This window comes from Takifugu rubripes, chromosome 21, assembly GCF_901000725.2.
Source record: "Takifugu rubripes chromosome 21, fTakRub1.2, whole genome shotgun sequence".
Classification (NCBI taxonomy): Eukaryota; Metazoa; Chordata; class Actinopteri; order Tetraodontiformes; family Tetraodontidae; genus Takifugu; species Takifugu rubripes.
The window spans coordinates 13,775,256-13,784,298 of record NC_042305.1 but is presented as its reverse complement, the minus strand read 5'-3'; the positions used below and the strand labels follow the sequence as shown (position 1 = coordinate 13,784,298).

Sequence of the window (9,043 nt, the reverse complement as noted above, 5' to 3'; positions counted from 1 at the left end):
TAGGTCAAACTTCACCTCAGGTCTTGCAACCATCTGTTCCTGGGATGCTGGCCAAGGCCACAGGGCAGGCCCCCAGTAGAAAAGGGAGAGGCTGGAACCATCTCAGACTCCATAAAGAGGCCTCGCTGCTCGGCAGATCCCGCTGATGGACCCTTTTCCTACCCTGTGTTTCAGGTGTTTTCCCTTTTTAGCTGCGGTCTCCAGGGAGCCAGCTTCAAAATGGATGATTGCCTGCGACCATCACATTAAAAGCATTAATCCTGCTCTTATCAAGCGGGGAGTGATGAATTAGGAGCGTCAGCTCCGGGCTCACCTCTGTTGTCATTTGAACAGAATCAAAGCTTTAAATCACAGGGCTGCACCTGGTAATAGGAGGGGGTGGCAGCGGTCTAATACTGTGTGTGACACAGCCATACTGCTTCCAGCTGATTTAATAAGTGCAAAGGAGGGGGAGGCGCTGGGCTAAATTAACATTTGAGCAAGGGATTAAATCTGTGATTGCAATGGAAAAAACACTCATTGTTCTATAGATTTTTTCATATATAGAATTTTTTCCTGCTCTGCAAGCAAAATAACTGAGTCCCAGTGCTGCACTGCTTTCGCTCTCATATTTGATTACTACAACAATGCTTTACTTTCTTCTTTTTTATTTCAGCTTCTCGGGTTTCCTCCTGGGGAGGCCTTAATAATCTTGCTTGATGTGTCAGCAGAGGTCCTTCTTCTAACACCAACCACAGACGCCACGCTACACATTCACAAGGTCAGGATGAGCCACGTCTTTGCATTCCTTCAGCAGCCACACATAAACCCATTTTTTTTGTGCATATTTTAATGAAATGAATTCCCTCGTGTGCATCTTTTAAAAGGGCTGCGTTCTCTCTTGTTTATGGAGTACTGCTGTGTGTTTATGATAAAAAAAAATAAAACATCAACTGCACGAAGCAACCGCTTTAATGAGTAAAGACAATGTGACTCGATTATTAAAAATATTTTGCCATGCTCATTTTTGTTCCTACTTCAAAGCAGTTCATTACATTTTGTTAATTAAACCTAGAATAATTGAGCGCAGCTTCAAACGGCGGATTTCTGGCGCTCATTGAAATATGGATTGGGCTTTGGAAGCCTCATTTCTGAACATCCAGACCCTGGAATGCCCCAAACCAGCTCAGTCTCCTGCACCATCATGGAGACCCCTCTCTCCTGTATCCGTAGTCCTGCCGAGTGATGCGGACCAAGGTGGCCACGTTGCAGGGAATATTAAACGGAGTTTGCTGTCTAGTAAACACAAGGATTGAGCTGACATGTCGCCAAAGACATAATTTAAATCTCAGGAGGTCACAGGAAACATTAGCAAATTATCTACCCAATGCCTTCCAAGATCTTGCAGCAGATAATGGAAAAGCCAATCTATTTGGCTGATCTCTATCTTATCGGAATAGGCCGAGAAAAGCTCACAGTAATTTCACTTGATATGATAGAAGATTTCCCTTCACTTTGAGATTAGGTTTGCCTCGGGGGCCTGGGCTATAATTGTGAGCGTCTAACAAGGTGAAACATTGGTGGAATTCACAACTATTTCTCATGAAATGCATGAAGCCAGGGCAACAGTGAGAGAGCTGACCCTGCTGGAGGAAACGTTACTGTCGGAAGGCCTGCTGGCTGGATAATGTCATGAATTTGATACAGTGGAGTAGCAATTTCGACACCATCATGTCAAAATTGTAGGGAGGGAGGGAGGGAGGGAGGGAGCAATGAGTCCTTAATTCAGCAATGTGATTATTACTGTGGCCAAAATATCAAATGAGTTTGTCTGAAGGATATTTCACTGTCACGGATCTATTAATACTCCGCTGGTCAATCGACTCTCTGCCGCCTAAATGAGGTGAAAATGAGCCATCAGCCAACAAGCAGTTCATCTGTTGCACGGCTGCCGCCTGTGGATCCGTCCACCTTTATAGGAAGAGCAGTGAGGGGAACGGGGAGGTGTAGACAGACCCAGAGAGATCTCACCTTAATCTTCCGTCCTGCTGTCGGGTTCCATCAGGCTGCTTTCAGTCCCGCATTGGAAGGTATCGAAGGTTTTTCTTTTAGTTAAGCCCAGCTGGGCTACCGTCAGTGGGCCATCTTGACACGAATGAGCTGTGACAGCTGTGGCTATAAAGTGGAAACAGATCCGAGGCCATCGCATGGCCTCTGGATGGAATTCCACAACCCTCTGGAGCCAAATCAGCTGTCCTTTACACCTATTGATCCAAGACCATTGATTCCGCCGCCAATTTAATTTGCTTTCCGGGGTCTGATTAGTAATGATTTACTGGGACCCCTTTGTTCTTCAGCCCAAACCTGCATAACAATCTTTTTGATGAATTATCTATTTTTCCTGTGGCCTTTTCAAGTTGTACCTCAAAAGAAATCACAGGTTATGAACTCCATCAAACAGAGAGGCGCTCTACCCTCTGGTGATCAGCAGGAACTGGAGAAACATGCTTTCGCCTCGCCACAGTAAATCTAGTAGGAGGGGTCACCACCTCAGGAGACACTCACGAAAAGACTGGCTGACAGGTTTGTGCTGTTGGTTATTATTCCTGGAGGAAAAACAATCAGTAGATGGATGTAATTTGGGATTATGAGGCTGATCGTGCACTCCGTGCCCTACACAAACATCTTGCTAGCTGGCCTTAAGGATATTTTCTCATCTGTGTACTATTTCAAGGGATTATTCACTTCCAGAAACCACTGTCAACTTTTTGGTTTATTGCGCTAAAAGCTTCAAAGTAAAATGCTTTATTTACTCAAGTGTCGGCTGCCAACATCAAGTCTGCAAAACTTGATGCGCGATTTAACACTTAACCCAACAAATACCGGTTTAGGATGACGGTTTGAAAAATGAGATCAAAGCGGTCAGTGTTACGCCCCTATTCTGCTCAACTAAAGTATTCATTACAAGATGGTGTTTTTGGTGTGTAGGGAACTGTGGCAAGAACAGGAAGAAACCTTGAGCAGGGCCAGGCTAATATGGGGTGACTCATCTGCTGGTTCTAAAGGAAGAGGAGGAGAGGAGATAAGGAAGGAAGGAGATAAGGTGAAGAAAAATGCACATAAAGCACAAATGCAAATACATTAGCGGTGGTTTATTATCCCAAAGATAGAAATATTTTAAATATTATAGATTACTCTGACTTATCAACCCCTCATCCAAGCCACCTCCATATTGCTGCCTCACCAAATCAACAAGACAGAAAATGGAGCTTGAAGAAATAAAACATTTGCAAGGCGTGCAAACACATAAAGGTGTAGCTCATGCAAACATTAAAGGATGCAGGTGATGGCAGCTGACATGCACACATCAGCACATGCTGTTTACTACAGCTCTGCAGCTAACAACTTTTTGTATTCACAAAAACATTCAGCTGTACGTGGTATCTGACTTTGAAAAGGCCACCAATATTTTGTTAACACATGCGGGACATGGGTCAGAATTTAAGCTTTAATAGGTTTGATTATTATTTTCTTCTCAATAGAAAATGTAGCAGCTGCATGTTAGCAGCTATCGTGCAAAAGTAGCCGACATTACACGATCGACTCAGCACGCCACGCTCTCGACTGTGTGTGACCTCCTCCCACCAAGCAGTGCAGAAAGAGCTCTGGGGTCACAGCTGCAGCTTGCGGGGGATGTCAGGAAAAGGAGGGTGGAAACCTGGGCCCAAGAGGAGACGGTTTTGTCGAAGCAATGAATTAGAGACTCTCCCCTGCTGTCAAGATGGAGGGCAGGAAGTGAAACTTGTACCACAGCTTCACAGCTGGACCTGACCACACGTCCATGCCCCTCCCTGCTGCCATCCACTGACTGGAGCTCACAACCATGAGAATAAGTTTCACTCCTGAAAACCGTGACACCAAATCTAAAAGCTAGAAATTGCACTGCTGAGACAGGAGATAACAATGTTTCCAGAACATTTTGTTATGCTCTGTTTTTATGGTGTCACATATGGGTGAAAAGTCAGGCGAGCAGATTTTAACTGCAGTATAAGCAGGATAAACATCCAGTAACAAGGCCAAAATGCTTTAAACCCTACAGCTAATGTAGGTGACGGTGTCAAGCGGATTGGTTTTTAATGTGCTTACTTCTTTGAGCTCATCCAAGTACGGCTCCCATTCTAAGTTCACAACCAGCCGAATACACCTCATCTTTCCCTAAAGTGCTCCTTATTTTAATAAATATGGATGAGCCGCAGCTTGTGTGGACAGGGGTACGGCTAGATATACATTTAACCTCAGCAGCGGAAGCCATGATGGAAAATGCTTACTTCAAAGTACGGGCGTCCGAGTCTGTGCAAGGGCAGTTCACAGGAATGGAGAAAATTCACCGCCGCTGCCGCTGAGCTTTCTGCCTGTGACCTGTCGACTTTATTATTTTTTTCGCAAGGATAATAAAACAGGTGAGGCGGTTAAAATCTGCCCGCGTGACTTTTGACCTAAATTTAACGCCTCACTTTTTCTTTTTCCCTCCACACGCTTGCTGACTGCAGCTGACCAGGCAGCAGGTCAGGTCCTGAGCCTTTACAGAGCGGTTCCTCCAGCGTGTCCTCTCACTCTGCATCATTGGGTATGTAGCTTCATCTGGAACATCAAAGTGTGCGACTCACATGCTTTCAAGATGCAGTCACTATTTTCTTACTGTTCCATAAGCTCAATACGTAGAAACAGTCTGTACATACGTGCAGCTTCTTCGCATTAGACCTCTCAAACAAAAAAGGAAATGCGTATTTTTTTTGTGCACTGCAGAGCCAACGTTGATTTAACTGTCAGATTTCCATATGGAGTTCTCCTGAAAGTCACACAGCCTCTGGTGTGTAAATGTCAATGTGCCCCGAGTCGTTTGCCTGCCAACAGACATGAAGACCTGTGGGGGAAATGAGGTGTTACATACGGGCCCACACACGCCAGGCTGCGGAAGCTGTTGCTTTGATGCGGCGAGCTTATTGGTCTCCAGGTGGAAAAGCAACCCCTTGTCCCAGACGTTGACTGTAAATATCCTGCCGTTGTATACCACACACGGAGGTGCTGGACTTTCCCCCCGCCACCTTTCCTTTCCTTTCTTCATGCCTTTTTACAAAATTCTGGTAGAGTTTTCTTGTTTCCTGCCAGTTTACATAAATATTGGGAGATGTACAGTCAATCTTTAGAGACTGATGATAATTGATTGCTGGGTTGTATCTGCGACACCACGTGTCTGTGCCTGGGGTCAGGGTCCTGGTCACTGACCCCAGACGTGGTCTGATGGCGACGTATATGCAAGAGGAACGTCATGAATGGATGTTTGTTTGAACATGTAGATTGTATTAAAAACAAGACAAAAATGTTCAAACGCTTGTAACAAATTTACACCAAAATGTTTTAAAGGAGTAGAAAGAAAATTAATCTTTTTGAATCCGACTCCTTCTCCATAACTTAGACGTCATAAGTCATCAGACCTCCCAACTGTCTTCACCTTTTCTTTTGTAAAAACAAACAACCAAATAAAAGTGACCTAATTAGGCTTTGAGAAAAATAAATCTGAAAAATGAACTATACCGGTACATAAATGAACAGCATGTGATCCGGGAGCATCTTATTTGCTGCTTGATATATAATTTGTGCTGTTTGAAAATGAACTAGATTGTTGAATTTTAAAGTGTGTGATTGGAGGAATAATGGATTTATACGATTTCTCTAACCAGCTTTATGATTTATCCAATTGCTCTTTTGTTAATGCTTGAAGTGTAAAGCATTGCTGCAGACCTCAGCGCAGTAATTTAAATATAGTAAAACCAGTGAACAGTGGAGGATGTGAAGGGGTTTGTAGTCCACAAAGTGTTTAGCCTTGCTTATGACTGTAATTTGGCATACATTGGTTTGTTTTTTAAGGGTTTAATGACAGTTTGTTTGGATCAAACCGCCTTTTAAACTGGTACATTTCCTCCGTGATCAAACCTAAAAGCCTCTGGAAGTGTCCCCAAATTGTAAAATATTGGTATTATTTGCAAATTATTTGCAAATAATAAAAATCTGAATGCAATTATTTTAGCCTGAGGATGTATATTCTCCCATGAAATAGTTCTCTATCTAATAAATAACATGTGTTGCTACAGCCCTGACCCCAAATCATTCCAATTTGTTGATTAAAACAGGATTAATTCTATGAAAAGCTTTCTTAAGATCAATGAATGTACCAACTGTGTACTGTTTGTGCTCTGGAGCCTAAGTGCTTTCTTCTATTGATTCTATTAATGCCAGTGATGTTGACCTATTGGATCTGACACCATATTGACGGTCAGTGAGTAATTTATGTTTATCTATGAATATTTCTAATCTGTAATTGATTCATTTTTTCCTAAAATCATCTTACACTCATGTAAAGCATGTGATTTGATCTTGGAGATGACACCACTGAGCAACGGCTACGTGCTCCACCTGTCAGTCATTATTTTATTATGATTCTTTGTCTCCAGCATCAGTAACATTCACTGCTGTCAAAACTACAAGGCTCCCTCACGTTTTCTTTCTGTCGTTGGAAAACGAGGGCTCCTGATTGTTACCAGCCTGTTTGTGTCTGTGTGAGGGTGCACCCTTTCACACAGTCGCCGTGCCCTCAAAGCACGTAACGAGCCAGAGAGGCCACGTGACGGATTCCTGTCATGAGAAGAAGAAGCCGAGGTGTGAAGATCCTGAGGTCGAGGTAAATACACAGCGAGTCTTTTCCATTTCCTTCAGAAATACTGCAATTACAAGCAAATTTGCAGTATAATGCAAGTCTACTGTGTGTGTGTGTGTGTGTGTGTGTGTGTGTGTATGTGTGTGTGCGTGTGTGTGTGTGTGTGTGTGTGTATGTGATGCTTTGACAAAGACGCTGCTGGTGAAATGGTCTGAGACCAAGGTGTTCAAACAAACATGCTGTTTACCTTGGCGTGTAAAAGAGCTCCTACACATGATTTGCATTGCAGTGCAGCAAATGGAAATGATGAAGACCCAAGTCAAATGACCTTTGTTGTCATGGTGACTGCAATAAACCGACGTTTAATGAGAAACGCAGTGAGTTTAATCAGGCGCATAACAAACTGGTGTGATTTAGGTGAGGTTTATAGCGTTGATTGGCCTCCTATAACATGTTTGTGATGTAAAGCTGGGAGATACCACCATGTTTATAATGTTGACAGACACAACCTATTTTTCTGTGACCTCCACGTGTATATTTAAATGTAAATAACACAATAACAAACACTGACGTCCATAGCAGCAGGAATTTCCACACTCCCCTCTGAGTCGAAAGGAACTCGTCAAACATTTTGAATTTGATGGATTCTGTGTCAGTGAAGAGGACAAAACGCTCTGCATTACACAAAAAAGTCAGTTGTACAAAGAATTCTCAAGGTTGTCCACGTGTATCTCTGGCATTGATGAAGGAGCCCCAATAGTGCGCATGTGGCATTTTCAATGACAAGCAGTGTCAAGATATCATTGCACTTAAAATAAACTCTATATACTTTGAGATTATGGGGTGCAGTCGACATTAAAATTATGTTGGCAACCATATTGTGAGTACGAGACCCATTTGAAAGGTAAAGGCTATAATAATCATATAACCACAAACAGCAGCTCGCATATCATGAACGTAAAGATTAAAGGGCCGAGGATCAAATTCTGTGGAACACCTTCTGTGTATTTAACTGTTTAAAAAGCTCCTAAATAGCTATCATTGTTAGCTTACTGGTGAGGGGAAGGAAACAGGAAACACCAGTAGCACCAACATTTCAGCTGACAGTGAAAGATTACAAGTTAGTGGGTGTTAAAAGTGAGCTGATCACCAGCTGCAGTAGTCACTAAGAAATTGAGGGCGAACAAAAATCGAGACATGTGGAGCAAAAAACAAAACAAAACAGTGCACATTTTGGTGAGAAATTAGAAAGTAATTACAGACGTTCTTGGTGATAAATGCCTCTGCAATATGCACAGGTGATTTTATTTGAAAAGCACTTGCATTAATCAGCCTTGGATCATTTGCAAAAACATGCAAAAGTGCTGGCGAAAACATGCACCTGCGCGATGAAGACCAGTCCCTGCGCAGCTTGTACTCAGTCATTTGATTATTACAATATTATTACACTTTATTGCTTGGCTGCTGGGATGCCAAGCCGCCGTGCTGCTTCCCATAGCTACACGGTGCTACATTCCCCCATTAAATCACCATCAAAGCGCCGCCTGGACCGTGGGCGGAGGCTTAGTGAACAATTGTGAAGAACCCTTTCTGGCCTGACTGATTGTTGCTTCCTGTCCTCCCCCCTCCCAAAAGTCTTCTCATTTTTGTCTCCTTCCCCTCGCCCTTGCTGCGGTGGCTGTGGCTGGGCGTCCCTTCACCTCTCCTCCCCTGAGGGCCTTCTCCCTCATCGTCTCGCCCCCCTCGTCTGCCACATCAAAGGATCTCATTCCAGGCTGCGACACCAGCCCCACCCTGAGCCAACCTGTTCCTACCATCACATTTAAATAGCATCGCATTGTGTTTTTAATAGGTGATGTCATGCTCGGCGCTCTCTGATGTCTTGCTGATCATCTCCGCTTCTCTCTTCGCATTTCATCCCCGACAGACGCCGCTCTATAAAATTCCCTTTTATTTATAGCTTGTTTGCTTTTTATAAGGCAGCTGTGTAGACCAAAGTCGCTCGTCTTGTTTGATGTGCACATCTCTCATCTGTGATTACTGAAACTTGGGATGGGGGGTGGGGGGGTTGGGGGGGGGCTGTTAAATGAAATGACTGCAGTGGAGCATCCTGCAGCTAGTTTCAGATGCATTTTATTTACCTGCTAACAACACACTCTTTATTTCCTTTTTTAAAGGCAGGTCATCCCTCTGCAAAGAGTTCTAATATGAAGACTATGTGTCCCCCCCACCACACACACACACACACACACACACACACACACACACACAGACACACACACACACCCCATCCCCACCCTACCTGGGAGGCTGCCCTCCCTGGTTCTGGCAGTTTGTTGGCTGAAGCCT

The 9,043-nt window shown here is 43.7% G+C and overlaps 1 long non-coding RNA gene across 1 annotated transcript; it reads left to right on the top strand.

The window, feature by feature from the left end:
- The first annotated feature begins 1,916 nt into the window (after positions 1–1,916).
- On the top strand, positions 1,917–6,121 carry LOC115247470 (uncharacterized). The gene is made up of 3 exons (XR_003886529.1): positions 1,917–2,562; positions 2,968–4,606; positions 4,786–6,121. It is a non-coding gene; the product is annotated as an uncharacterized lncRNA (long non-coding RNA).
- Positions 6,122–9,043: the final 2,922 nt, after the last annotated feature.